Below are 16385 nucleotides of genomic sequence, written 5' to 3'. Positions count from 1 at the left end.
GTACATAAACAGATGCATGCGCCATATATTTAAGTGTTGGACACTTGATACGGTCACATGATATTGTTGTGGTATGTCACAAAATAATGTTACGACCACACATATAAATATTGCAAAGAAAAGCCATATCTCAGACTAGCCTATAAAAACAAAAATTAAGATGGGTACTAACACAGACACTGGATAGAGGAATTCTGCCCTGAAGGCCAGCATCCCGGAGTCGCTTCTTCACTGTTTATGTTGAGACTGATGTTTTGCAGGTACTATTTAATGAAGCTGCCAGTTGAGGACTTATGAGGCATCTGTTCTCAAACTAGACATGCTAATGTACTTGCCCTCTTGCTCAGTTGTGCACTGGGGCCTCCCACTCCTCTCTCTATTCTGGTCAGAGACAGTTTGCGCTGTTCTGTGAAGGGAGTACTACACAGCGTTGTACGAGATCTTCAGTTTCTTGGCAATTTCTCGCATGGAATAGCCTTAATTTCCCAGAACACTAATAGACTGATGAGTTTCAGAAGGAAGTTCTTTGTTTCTGGCCATTTGGAGCCTGTAATCGAACCCACAAATGCTGATGCTCCAGATACTCAACTAGTCTAAAGAAGGCCAGTTTTATTGCTTCTTTAATCAGAACAACAGTTTTCAGCTGTGCTAACATAATGTCACGTCCTGACCATAGTAAGTGGTTATTTTCTATGGTAGAGTAGGTCAGGGCGTGACAGGGGGTGTTTGTCTATGTTTTGTATTTCTATGTTCAGTTTCTAGTTTTGTATTTCTATGTTGATTTTGTTTGGTATGATCTCCAATTAGAGGCAGCTGGTCGTCGTTGTCTCTAATTGGAGGTCATATTTAAGCTGATGTTTGTCCCACCTGTTTTTGTGGGTGATTATTTGTGAGTAGTGTTTGTTTCTCCTCTGCGTCACGGTTTGTTGCTTTTGTAGATTTCAGTTAATTGATGTATTGCATAGTTTCACGGATTAAATAAATATGTGGAACGAAACACACGCTGCACTTTGGTCCGATCCTTTCGACAGCCGTGACACATAATTGCAAAAGGGTTTTCTAATGATCAATTAGCCTTTTAAAATGATAAACTTGGATTAGTTAACACAACGGGCCATTGGAACACGAGTGATGGTTGCTGATAATGGGCCTCTGTACACCTATGTAGATATTCCATAAGAAAATCAGCCGTTTCCAGCTACAATAGTTATTTACAACATGAATAATGTCTACACTGTATTTCGGATTAATTTGATGCTATTTTAACAGACAAAAAATTTGCTTTCTTTCAAAAACAAGGACATTAAGTGACCCCAAACGCTTGAACGGTAGTGTGTATTCAGAGAGCCTGTTTCTGTCCTGCCCTTGACTTTGGTGTAGGGCATGTGATGTCCATAGCCTCTTCGTCACAAAACTCCCTGATCTTCTCAATAATATAGTTTGTCTAGCTGTGTCCAGTCCAGGTGGTGCTTTTACAGGCAGACCATCTATGGGACGAAGGATGTCAGCGTTGTGCAGCAGCTGAAACCTGGTCCCGACAGTCTGAAAGCTCCTTGGTGACAACAACACCAGGCTCCAGAGCATCGAAGCTGCAAGCTTTAACTAGCAATACAAACCGATTGTCACAGCTAGCTAAAGTTAACCAATACGTTCAATGTTAGCTAGCTAACATTAGGCTATAACTAGCAATGCCGAGATGTGAGATGTGGTACAGGAGACAGAGACAGGGTGGTAACTGCAACGAGAGGACAAAACAGTGTAAGGCAGGGAAACAAGCACAGCAGGGCAATAGGATCTTGAGAACTGACAAAAGGCTAGGATAACGACTGACTGAGCAGAGTTTACGATCTGGCAGAGTGGAGGTGGCAGGAATGAGTATTTGTAGAGGTCTTGATTATGGGACGATTTGCAGCTGGTCTGACTCCAGCACACAATGAGAGAGAGAGAGAGAGAGAGAGAGAGAGAGAGAGAGAGAGAGAGAGAGAGAGAGAGAGAGAGAGAGAGAGAGAGAGAGAGAGAGAGAGAGAGAGAGAGAGACTTCATACAAATAAGTTAATATTAGTTTGCAAGCCAGCCATCGAACTCCAGCTGGCTAGCTAACACTAAGCTTTAGCTTGCAGTGAAAACAACTTTCAGATAAAATTAGAAAGGTATAATATCTGAATCTGTAGCTAGATTCTTACCTGTATACATGGATGAAAGCTTCACGGCAGACTGCAACCCATTTTATCAGAGATCCTGTATTGTTTCCGTTTAGTTTACCCAGCTCGTTTGGCCCGTTGTGTTCCACTGATTTCAAAACGTGTTATGAAATGAGAGCGAGTCAGCATTGCATGGCACGATCGTCGTCCAGAAAGTAGTCCATCACAACTTTTTCCCACTGACCTTTGTCGATAGCGCCTGATTCAGGGCAGCAATGGTATTGAGAGCAGTAGCAACATATTTGCAGTTCTCCATGGCTAACATAATATCTTAAAAAAACGGCAATAGAAAGGATTATTTACGCATTACGAGCAGCTCATTTTATAGACACAAGATGCAACACCGTAGACCAATTCAGACTCATCTCTCGGCATGTCCAGCCCACTCTTTATCTCAGCCAATCATGGTTAGCGGGAAGGTTGCTGACTTTTTCTGTGGCTAAACCAACCAGGCTCGTAATTTAACAATTTTATTCGTATTTACAGATGACATTTTTTTATGTTCAAAAGGCTCTCCTGTGAAGTCGTGACTTGTGACATACACCTAGTGTCCTGAATCGGGTCACATACGTAGTGTTGAAGTGGAAAAGGAGAAACACTGTCAGTGTTAAAAAAGACAAATAGACCGTTTGATTGGATGGAATCTAAATACCATACCTGTCACGTCCTGACCAGTAAAGGGGTTACCATGACAATACCAGGACAACAGGATGGATGTCATCAAAATGACTTGAACTCAAATGTGTCGTGGTCGTGTCTTGACTATCATTATAAAATAATTACATACCACGTTAAATTATTACGCGATTAAATTACTCATGCAAGAATTCATTAAGTAGTAATCTAGGGCACCATGGAAAAAGTTATCTAACGAGTTCTCCCAACTAAACTCTAAAGATATAAATATCTCTTACATCAGTCAATTAATTAATTCTTATTTACCTTCAGTCTCATTCTGAATGTTGTACAGTCCTTGGATATCTGCACAAACAACCCTAGCATAAATGATGAATCGGCATTATACAAATTGGCTTAATTATTTATTTACTAACAAACTAAATAATCACACAGAATTACATAAACACACAAACAGAATAGCTTACACGTTGATTACTATAGTCGTGGCCAAAAGTTTTGTTAGAATGACACACATTTTTATTTTCACAAAGTCTGCTGCCTCAGTTTGTATGATTGCAATTTGTATATACTCCAGAATGTTAAGAAGAGTGATCAGATGAATTGCAATTAATTGCAAAGTCCCTCTTTGCCATGCAAATGAACTGAATCCCCAAAAACATTTCCACTGCATTTCAGCCCTGCCACAAAAGGACCAGCTGACATCATGTCAGTGATTCTCTCGTTAACACAGGTGTGAGGTGTTGACGTGGACAAGGCTGGAGATCACTCTGTCATGCTGATTGAGTTCGAATAACAGACTGGAAGCTTCAAAAGGAGGGTGGTGCTTGGAATCATTGTTCTTCCTCTGTCAACCATGGTTAGCTGCAAGGAAACACGTGCCGTCATCATTGCTTTGCACAAAAAGGGCTTCACAGGCAAGGATATTGCTGCCAGTAAGATTGCACCAAAATAAACCATTTATCGGATCATCAAGAACTTCAAGGAGAGCGGTTCAATTGTTGTGAAGAAGGCTTCAGGGCGCCCAAGAAAGCCCAGCAGGCGCCAGGACCGTCTCCTAAAGTTGATTCAGCTGCGGGATCGGGGCACCACCAGTACAGAGCTTGCTCAGGAATGGCAGCAGGCAGGTGTGAGTGCATCTGCACGCACAGTGAGGCGAAGACTTTTGGAGGATGGCCTGGTGTCAAGAAGGGCAGCAAAGAAGCAGGGATTGGACTGCTGAGGACTGGTGTAAAGTCATTTTCTCTGATGAATCCCCTTTCCGATTGTTTGGGGCATCTGTAAAAAAGCTTGTCCGGAGAAGACAAGGTGAGCGCTACCATCAGTCCTGTGTCATGCCAACAGTAAAGCATCCTGAGACCATTCATGTGTGGGGTTGCTTCTCAGCCAAGGGAGTGGGCTCACTCACAATTTTGCCTAAGAACACAGCCGTGAATAAAGAATGGTACCAACACATCCTCCGAGAGCAACTTCTCCCAACCATCCAGGAACAGTTTGGTGACGAACAATGCCTTTTCCAGCATGATGGAGCATCTTGAAAATAAGGCAAAAGTGATAACTAAGTGGCTCGGGGAACAAAACATCAATATTTTGGGTCCATGGCCAGGAAACTCCCCTGACCTTAAGCACTCAGGGGAAAAGGACATTCCCTCCTTTTGTCATAATGTCTGTGCTCACGTGGGCATGGCCACTGACTTGGTTAAGATTTTATTTGGAGAAAAAAATTCTCATTTAGAAGGCTAACACCACATTACATCTTCTCACAAATAGTTTCGTATTTAATCATATAAGTTCCACAATATCAAGATGTGAATCTGATCACTGGGAAATATACACATTCAGAGATTCAGTTATGTTGTTCTACTGTCCCTAGAGTCACGTTGGCATAAATTATTCGGGAGACAGGCGCAGGAATGCGTAATAGTTTTTTAAATTAAACCCAAATTACAGCGTGCCGTGCAAAGGCACAGGGACGAAGACCTTGCAAACACGTAACAAAAACACAGGGTTGAAACCCAAACAAAAGAGCGAGGAGTACCTGGAATAAAAAATCACAAGCGCACAATGATTAACACACGGGACGAGACCCGTAATCATCTACGCAATCCACAAGGGCACAAAAGCCCAAAACACACAGCACAGGTACTCACACGCACCAACGGACATTGTAACAATAATCGACCCCACCATGGTAAACACAGGGCACATATATACCAATACAATCAGTGGGAATAGGGACCAGGTGTGCGCAATGAATGTTCCAGAATGATCCGTGACACTTAGTTACATCGCAAATTAGAAATGAATTCAACATGATTGTTCTTTAAGTATCCACGGACCCTTCCGGTTGTTTGGAATGCAGAAATATTGTTTCATTATTCAACCTTTTGATGTTACCGTACTACAACGTCTCTCTGTCTGTGGTAACAAACGGATTTAACTTCCATTTCTAAAAGAGTAGCAATCATAAAACTGTAGTGGGAGAGAGAGAGAGGAGGAAAAGGGCAAATCATGACAAATGTCTTTGGGTTGTGGTATTCAATAGTTATACTCTGTAGTACTGGTAACAGTCTGAGATATCTCAGATTCAGTATATTATTGGCATTTTTCACATTGAAAAGGTCACATAGGTTATTCTAACATAATGACTGATGTGATTACAGCAGCTGTAGGACAGGCTTGTCATAGTGTTATGTTACTGTAACATATGATTACAGCAGCTGTAGAACAGGCTTGTCATAGTGTTATGTTACTGTAACATGTGATTACAGCAGCTGTAGGACAGGCTTGTCATAGTGTTATGTTACCGTAACATGATTACAGCAGCTGTAGGACAGGCTTGTCATAGTGTTATGTTACTGTAACATATGATTACAGCAGCTGTAGGACAGGCTTGTCATAGTGTTATGTTACTGTAACATATGATTACAGCAGCTGTAGGACAGGCTTGTCATAGTGTTATGTTACCGTAACATATGATTACAGCAGCTGTAGGACAGGCTTGTCATAGTGTTATGTTACCGTAACATATGATTACAGCAGCTGTAGGACAGGCTTGTCATAGTGTTATGTTACCGTAACATATGATTACAATAACAAGGCAGACTAATGCTGATATAAACATTTACTTACTATGGCTGAGATATGTGCGTGTTTCCACTAGCTACCTCAATAAGGTGAATGCACTGACTGTAAGTCGCTCTGGAAAAAAAGCTTCCGCTAAATGAATAAAATGTAAAATGTAATAACAAGGTATTATGGAGCTGCACACTGTTGAAAAAACACCTCAAAATGCCAAGTATATTATCTGACCAAACCAAAGTCCCTTCACACTTCAGAAACACTGTATTACATCCTTACTGTTGCACCACTCGTTATCTCTTGTTATTTATTTAACCTTTATTTAACTAGACTTGTCAGTTAAGAACAAATTATCTATTTATTTTTTTATAATGATTGCCTACCTCGGCCAAACGCAGACGGCGCTGGGCCAATTGTGCGCCGCCTTATGGGACTCCCAATCACGGCCGGTTGTGATACAGCCTGGAATCGAACCAGGGTCTGTAGTGACGCCTCTAGCACTTATATACAGTGCCTTAGACCGCTGCGCCACCCGGGAGCCCCAAATTGACTGTTTGACCTTTCTAAAACCTTGTTTAATAGCTGTATGTTGGGTTTGTATTGTGTTGCATTGACTGTTTGTTCTGTCTAAAACCTTGTTTAATAGCTGTATGTTGGGTTTGTATTGTGTTGCATTGACTGTGTGTGAGGCTGAGGAGAGGCAGGGAGGGAGGGAGGGAGGCAGGCGGGGAGGGGGAGAGGGAGGGAGGGAGGGAGGCAGGTGGAGAGGCGGGGAGCCGAGGAAGGATTGTTGAAGGCAGAAGATAAAAGCATCAGGGTTCGGCCCAAATGGCACCATATTCCCTATATAGTGTGGTTCTGGCCCTGTGGGCCCTGGTTAAAGTAGTGCAGTATATTCCCTATATAGTGTGGTTCTGGCCCTGTGGGCCCTGGTTAAAGTAGTGCACCATATTCCCTATATAGTGTGGTTCTGGCCCTGTGGGCCCTGGTTAATGTAGTGCAGTATATTCCCTATATAGTGTGGTTCTGGCCCTGTGGGCCCTGGTTAATGTAGTGCAGTATATTCCCTATATAGTGTGGTTCTGGCCCTGTGGGCTCTGGTTAATGTAGTGCAGTATATTCCCTATATAGTGTGGACCTGTGGGCTCTGGTTAAAGTACTGCAGCGTAAATGGGTTATAGTGTGGCCCTGGCCCTATGGGCCCTGGTCAAAGTAGTGCAGTGTAAATGGGTTAGGATGCCACTCAACCCTGGCATGGTTAGCCAGAGAAACCAGCACAGGCCTCTGGCAGGGAGAGAGCACAGCATGCTGAATCCCTGGGAGTAGAACAGTGCACAGCATGCTGAATCCCTGGGATTAGAACAGAGCACAGCATGCTGAATCCCTGGGAGTAGAACAGAGCAGACCACAGCAGCTGATAACCATGTTGTTATAGACTACAGCAGCTGATAACCATGTTGTTATAGACTACAGCAGCTGATAACCATGTTGTTATAGACTACAGCAGCTGATAACCATGTTGTTATAGACTGCAGCAGCTGATAACCATGTTGTTATAGACTACAGCAGCTGATAACCATGTTGTTATAGACTACAGCAGCTGATAACCATGTTGTTATAGACTACAGCATCTGATAACCATGTTGTTATAGACTACAGCAGCTGATAACCATGTTGTTATAGACTACAGCAGCTGATAACCATGTTGTTATAGACTACAGCAGCTGATAACCATGTTGTTATAGACTACAGCAGCTGATAACCATGTTGTTATAGACTACAGCAGCTGATAAACATGTTGTTATAGACTACAGCAGCTGATAACCATGTTGTTATAAACTACAGCAGCTGATAACCATGTTGTTATAGACTACAGCAGCTGATAACCATGTTGTTATAGACTACAGCAGCTGATAACCATGTTGTTATAGACTACAGCAGCTGATAACCATGTTGTTATAGACTACAGCAGCTGATAACCATGTTGTTATAGACTACAGCAGCTGATAACCATGTTGTTATAGACTACAGCAGCTGATAACCATGTTGTTATAGACTACAGCAGCTGATAACCATGTTGTTATAGACTACAGCAGCTGATAACCATGTTGTTATAGACTACAGCAGCTGATAACCATGTTGTTATAGACTACAGCAGCTGATAACCATGTTGTTATAGACTCCAGCAGCTGATAACCATGTTGTTATAGACTACAGCAGCTGATAACCATGTTGTTATAGACTACAGCAGCTGATAATCATGTTGTTATAGACTACAGCAGCTGATAACCATGTTGTTATAGACTACATCAGCTGATAACCATGTTGTTATAGACTACAGCAGCTGATAACCATGTTGTTACAGACTACAGCAGCTGATAACCATGTTGTTATAGACTACAGCAGCTGATAACCATGTTGTTATAGACTACAGCAGCTGATAACCATGTTGTTATAGACTACAGCAGCTGATAACCATGTTGTTATAGACTACAGCAGCTGTGTCTGATAAACATGTTGTTATAGACTACAGCAGCTGATAACCATGTTGTTATAAACTACAGCAGCTGATAACCATGTTGTTATAGACTACAGCAGCAGATAACCATGTTGTTATAGACTACAGCAGCAGATAACCATGTTGTTATAGACTTCAGCAGCTGATAACCATGTTGTTATAGACTACAGCAGCTGATAACCATGTTGTTATAGACTACAGCAGCTGATAACCATGTTGTTATAGACTACAGCAGCTGATAACCATGTTGTTATAGACTACAGCAGCTGATAACCATGTTGTTATAGACTACAGCAGCTGATAACCATGTTGTTATAGACTACAGCAGCTGATAACCATATTGTTATAGACTACAGCAGCTGATAACCATGTTGTTATAGACTACAGCAGCTGTGACTGATAACCATGTTGTTATAGACTACCGCAGCTGATAACCATGTTGTTATAGACTACAGCAGCTGATAACCATGTTGTTATAGACTACAGCAGCTGATAACCATGTTGTTATAGACTACAGCAGCTGATAACCATGTTGTTATAGACTACAGCAGCTGATAACCATGTTGTTATAGACTACAGCAGCTGATAACCATGCTGTTATAGACTACAGCAGCTGATAACCATGTTGTTATAGACTACAGCAGCTGATAACCATGTTGTTATAGACTACAGCAGCTGATAACCATGTTGTTATAGACTACAGCAGCTGATAACCATGTTGTTATAGACTACAGCAGCTGATAACCATGTTGTTATAGACTACAGCAGCTGATAACCATGTTGTTATAGACTACAGCAGCTGATAACCATGTTGTTATAGACTACAGCAGCTGATAACCATGTTGTTATAGACTACAGCAGCTGATAACCATGTTGTTATAGACTACAGCAGCTGATAACCATGTTGTTATAGACTACAGCAGCTGATAACCATGTTGTTATAGACTACAGCAGCTGATAACCATGTTGTTATAGACTACAGCAGCTGATAACCATGTTGTTATAGACTACAGCAGCTGATAACCATGTTGTTATAGACTACAGCAGCTGATAACCATGTTGTTATAGACTACAGCAGCTGATAACCATGTTGTTATAGACTACAGCAGCTGATAACCATGTTGTTATAGACTACAGCAGCTGATAACCATGTTGTTATAGACTACAGCAGCTGATAACCATGTTGTTATAGACTACAGCAGCTGATAACCATGTTGTTATAGACTACAGCAGCTGATAACCATGTTGTTATAGACTACAGCAGCTGATAACCATGTTGTTATAGACTACAGCAGCTGATAACCATGTTGTTATAGACTACAGCAGCTGATAACCATGTTGTTATAGACTACAGCAGCTGATAACCATGTTGTTATAGACTACAGCAGCTGATAACCATGTTGTTATAGACTACAGCAGCTGATAACCATGTTGTTATAGACTACAGCAGCTGATAACCATGTTGTTATAGACTACAGCAGCTGATAACCATGTTGTTATAGACTACAGCAGCTGATAACCATGTTGTTATAGACTACAGCAGCTGATAACCATGTTGTTATAGACTACAGCAGCTGATAACCATGTTGTTATAGACTACAGCAGCTGATAACCATGTTGTTATAGACTACAGCAGCTGATAACCATGTTGTTATAGACTACAGCAGCTGATAACCATGTTGTTATAGACTACAGCAGCTGATAACCATGTTGTTATAGACTACAGCAGCTGATAACCATGTTGTTATAGACTACAGCAGCTGATAACCATGTTGTTATAGACTACAGCAGCTGATAACCATGCTGTTATAGACTACAGCAGCTGATAACCATGTTGTTATAGACTACAGCAGCTGATAACCATGTTGTTATAGACTACAGCAGCTGATAACCATGTTGTTATAGACTACAGCAGCTGATAACCATGTTGTTATAGACTACAGCAGCTGATAACCATGTTGTTATAGACTACAGCAGCTGATAACCATGTTGTTATAGACTACAGCAGCTGATAACCATGTTGTTATAGACTACAGCAGCTGATAACCATGTTGTTATAGACTACAGCAGCTGATAACCATGTTGTTATAGACTACAGCAGCTGATAACCATGTTGTTATAGACTACAGCAGCTGATAACCATGTTGTTATAGACTACAGCAGCTGATAACCATGTTGTTATAGACTACAGCAGCTGATAACCATGTTGTTATAGACTACAGCAGCTGATAACCATGTTGTTATAGACTACAGCAGCTGATAACCATGTTGTTATAGACTACAGCAGCTGATAACCATGTTGTTATAGACTACAGCAGCTGATAACCATGTTGTTATAGACTACAGCAGCTGATAACCATGTTGTTATAGACTACAGCAGCTGATAACCATGTTGTTATAGACTACAGCAGCTGATAACCATGTTGTTATAGACTACAGCAGCTGATAACCATGTTGTTATAGACTACAGCAGCTGATAACCATGTTGTTATAGACTACAGCAGCTGATAACCATGTTGTTATAGACTACAGCAGCTGATAACCATGTTGTTATAGACTACAGCAGCTGATAACCATGTTGTTATAGACTACAGCAGCTGATAACCATGTTGTTATAGACTACAGCAGCTGATAACCATGTTGTTATAGACTACAGCAGCTGATAACCATGTTGTTATAGACTACAGCAGCTGATAACCATGTTGTTATAGACTACAGCAGCTGATAACCATGTTGTTATAGACTACAGCAGCTGATAACCATGTTGTTATAGACTACAGCAGCTGATAACCATGTTGTTATAGACTACAGCAGCTGATAACCATGTTGTTATAGACTACAGCAGCTGATAACCATGTTGTTATAGACTACAGCAGCTGATAACCATGTTGTTATAGACTACAGCAGCTGATAACCATGTTGTTATAGACTACAGCAGCTGATAACCATGTTGTTATAGACTACAGCAGCTGATAACCATGTTGTTATAGACTACAGCAGCTGATAACCATGTTGTTATAGACTACAGCAGCTGATAACCATGTTGTTATAGACTACAGCAGCTGATAACCATGTTGTTATAGACTACAGCAGCTGATAACCATGTTGTTATAGACTACAGCAGCTGATAACCATGTTGTTATAGACTACAGCAGCTGATAACCATGTTGTTATAGACTACAGCAGCTGATAACCATGTTGTTATAGACTACAGCAGCTGATAACCATGTTGTTATAGACTACAGCAGCTGATAACCATGTTGTTATAGACTACAGCAGCTGATAACCATGTTGTTATAGACTACAGCAGCTGATAACCATGTTGTTATAGACTACAGCAGCTGATAACCATGTTGTTATAGACTACAGCAGCTGATAACCATGTTGTTATAGACTACAGCAGCTGATAACCATGTTGTTATAGACTACAGCAGCTGATAACCATGTTGTTATAGACTACAGCAGCTGATAACCATGTTGTTATAGACTACAGCAGCTGATAACCATGTTGTTATAGACTACAGCAGCTGATAACCATGTTGTTATAGACTACAGCAGCTGATAACCATGTTGTTATAGACTACAGCAGCTGATAACCATGTTGTTATAGACTACAGCAGCTGATAACCATGTTGTTATAGACTACAGCAGCTGATAACCATGTTGTTATAGACTACAGCAGCTGATAACCATGTTGTTATAGACTACAGCAGCTGATAACCATGTTGTTATAGACTACAGCAGCTGATAACCATGTTGTTATAGACTACAGCAGCTGATAACCATGTTGTTATAGACTACAGCAGCTGATAACCATGTTGTTATAGACTACAGCAGCTGATAACCATGTTGTTATAGACTACAGCAGCTGATAACCATGTTGTTATAGACTACAGCAGCTGATAACCATGTTGTTATAGACTACAGCAGCTGATAACCATGTTGTTATAGACTACAGCAGCTGATAACCATGTTGTTATAGACTACAGCAGCTGATAACCATGTTGTTATAGACTACAGCAGCTGATAACCATGTTGTTATAGACTACAGCAGCTGATAACCATGTTGTTATAGACTACAGCAGCTGATAACCATGTTGTTATAGACTACAGCAGCTGATAACCATGTTGTTATAGACTACAGCAGCTGATAACCATGTTGTTATAGACTACAGCAGCTGATAACCATGTTGTTATAGACTACAGCAGCTGATAACCATGTTGTTATAGACTACAGCAGCTGATAACCATGTTGTTATAGACTACAGCAGCTGATAACCATGTTGTTATAGACTACAGCAGCTGATAACCATGTTGTTATAGACTACAGCAGCTGATAACCATGTTGTTATAGACTACAGCAGCTGATAACCATGTTGTTATAGACTACAGCAGCTGATAACCATGTTGTTATAGACTACAGCAGCTGATAACCATGTTGTTATAGACTACAGCAGCTGATAACCATGTTGTTATAGACTACAGCAGCTGATAACCATGTTGTTATAGACTACAGCAGCTGATAACCATGTTGTTATAGACTACAGCAGCTGATAACCATGTTGTTATAGACTACAGCAGCTGATAACCATGTTGTTATAGACTACAGCAGCTGATAACCATGTTGTTATAGACTACAGCAGCTGATAACCATGTTGTTATAGACTACAGCAGCTGATAACCATGTTGTTATAGACTACAGCAGCTGATAACCATGTTGTTATAGACTACAGCAGCTGATAACCATGTTGTTATAGACTACAGCAGCTGATAACCATGTTGTTATAGACTACAGCAGCTGATAACCATGTTGTTATAGACTACAGCAGCTGATAACCATGTTGTTATAGACTACAGCAGCTGATAACCATGTTGTTATAGACTACAGCAGCTGATAACCATGTTGTTATAGACTACAGCAGCTGATAACCATGTTGTTATAGACTACAGCAGCTGATAACCATGTTGTTATAGACTACAGCAGCTGATAACCATGTTGTTATAGACTACAGCAGCTGATAACCATGTTGTTATAGACTACAGCAGCTGATAACCATGTTGTTATAGACTACAGCAGCTGATAACCATGTTGTTATAGACTACAGCAGCTGATAACCATGTTGTTATAGACTACAGCAGCTGATAACCATGTTGTTATAGACTACAGCAGCTGATAACCATGTTGTTATAGACTACAGCAGCTGATAACCATGTTGTTATAGACTACAGCAGCTGATAACCATGTTGTTATAGACTACAGCAGCTGATAACCATGTTGTTATAGACTACAGCAGCTGATAACCATGTTGTTATAGACTACAGCAGCTGATAACCATGTTGTTATAGACTACAGCAGCTGATAACCATGTTGTTATAGACTACAGCAGCTGATAACCATGTTGTTATAGACTACAGCAGCTGATAACCATGTTGTTATAGACTACAGCAGCTGATAACCATGTTGTTATAGACTACAGCAGCTGATAACCATGTTGTTATAGACTACAGCAGCTGATAACCATGTTGTTATAGACTACAGCAGCTGATAACCATGTTGTTATAGACTACAGCAGCTGATAACCATGTTGTTATAGACTACAGCAGCTGATAACCATGTTGTTATAGACTACAGCAGCTGATAACCATGTTGTTATAGACTACAGCAGCTGATAACCATGTTGTTATAGACTACAGCAGCTGATAACCATGTTGTTATAGACTACAGCAGCTGATAACCATGTTGTTATAGACTACAGCAGCTGATAACCATGTTGTTATAGACTACAGCAGCTGATAACCATGTTGTTATAGACTACAGCAGCTGATAACCATGTTGTTATAGACTACAGCAGCTGATAACCATGTTGTTATAGACTACAGCAGCTGATAACCATGTTGTTATAGACTACAGCAGCTGATAACCATGTTGTTATAGACTACAGCAGCTGATAACCATGTTGTTATAGACTACAGCAGCTGATAACCATGTTGTTATAGACTACAGCAGCTGATAACCATGTTGTTATAGACTACAGCAGCTGATAACCATGTTGTTATAGACTACAGCAGCTGATAACCATGTTGTTATAGACTACAGCAGCTGATAACCATGTTGTTATAGACTACAGCAGCTGATAACCATGTTGTTATAGACTACAGCAGCTGATAACCATGTTGTTATAGACTACAGCAGCTGATAACCATGTTGTTATAGACTACAGCAGCTGATAACCATGTTGTTATAGACTACAGCAGCTGATAACCATGTTGTTATAGACTACAGCAGCTGATAACCATGTTGTTATAGACTACAGCAACTGATAACCATGTTGTTATAGACTACAGCAGCTGATAACCATGTTGTTATAGACTACAGCAGCTGATAACCATGTTGTTATAGACTACAGCAGCTGATAACCATGTTATAGACTACAGCAGCTGATAACCATGTTGTTATAGACTACAGCAGCTGATAACCATGTTGTTATAGACTACAGCAGCTGATAACCATGTTGTTATAGACTACAGCAGCTGATAACCATGTTGTTATAGACTACAGCAGCTGATAACCATGTTGTTATAGACTACAGCAGCTGATAACCATGTTGTTATAGACTACAGCAGCTGATAACCATGTTGTTATAGACTACAGCAGCTGATAACCATGTTGTTATAGACTACAGCAGCTGATAACCATGTTGTTATAGACTACAGCAGCTGATAACCATGTTGTTATAGACTACAGCAGCTGATAACCATGCTGTTATAGACTACAGCAGCTGATAACCATGTTGTTATAGACTACAGCAGCTGATAACCATGTTGTTATAGACTACAGCAGCTGATAACCATGTTGTTATAGACTACAGCAGCTGATAACCATGTTGTTATAGACTACAGCAGCTGATAACCATGTTGTTATAGACTACAGCAGCTGATAACCATGTTGTTATAAACTACAGCAGCTGATAACCATGTTGTTATAGACTACAGCAGCTGATAACCATGTTGTTATAGACTACAGCAGCTGATAACCATGTTGTTATAAACTACAGCAGCTGATAACCATGTTGTTATAGACTACAGCAGCTGATAACCATGTTGTTATAGACTACAGCAGCTGATAACCATGTTGTTATAGACTACAGCAGCTGATAACCATGTTGTTATAGACTTCAGCAGCTGATAACCATGTTGTTATAGACTACAGCAGCTGATAACCATGTTGTTATAGACTACAGCATCTGATAACCATGTTGTTATAGACTACAGCAGCTGATAACCATGTTGTTATAGACTACAGCAGCTGATAACCATGTTGTTATAGACTACAGCAGCTGATAACCATGTTGTTATAGACTACAGCAGCTGATAACCATGTTGTTATAGACTACATCAGCTGATAACCATGTTGTTATAGACTACAGCAACTGATAACCATGTTGTTATAGACTACAGCAGCTGATAACCATGTTGTTATAGACTACAGCAGCTGATAACCATGTTGTTATAGACTACAGCAGCTGATAACCATGTTGTTATAGACTACCGCAGCTGATAACCATGTTGTTATAGACTACCGCAGCTGATAACCATGTTGTTATAGACTACAGCAGCTGATAACCATGTTGTTATAGACTACAGCAGCTGATAACCATGTTGTTATAGACTACAGCAGCTGATAACCATGTTGTTATAGACTACAGCAGCTGATAACCATGTTGTTATAGACTACAGCAGCTGATAACCATGTTGTTATAGACTACAGCAGCTGATAACCATGTTGTTATAGACTACAGCAGCTGATAACCTTGTTCTTTAGATACCAGATACTGGTTGTTCCTTTCTCTTCTTGTTCTTGATGTAACAACGGTTGAGATACAGATTGTCTGGAAGAGGACAGACATGACTGGTGATTGAACAGTCAGATTACAGTTATTGTTAACCCT

General features: G+C 40.5%; 1 protein-coding gene across 1 annotated transcript in view; it reads left to right on the top strand.

Annotated features, from left to right (window-relative positions):
- The window catches only part of LOC106596047 (CUB and sushi domain-containing protein 3), a gene marked incomplete at its 3' end in the record, with an annotated part of 128404 nt that overhangs the window by 4211 nt on the left and 107808 nt on the right, over nucleotides 1–16385 (top strand).

Source organism: Salmo salar, unplaced genomic scaffold (assembly GCF_905237065.1).
Source record: "Salmo salar unplaced genomic scaffold, Ssal_v3.1, whole genome shotgun sequence".
In the NCBI taxonomy this organism is placed as follows: domain Eukaryota; kingdom Metazoa; phylum Chordata; class Actinopteri; order Salmoniformes; family Salmonidae; genus Salmo; species Salmo salar.
Note: the sequence above shows the minus strand (reverse complement) of the source record. Positions and strands in the feature narration are given on the sequence as shown.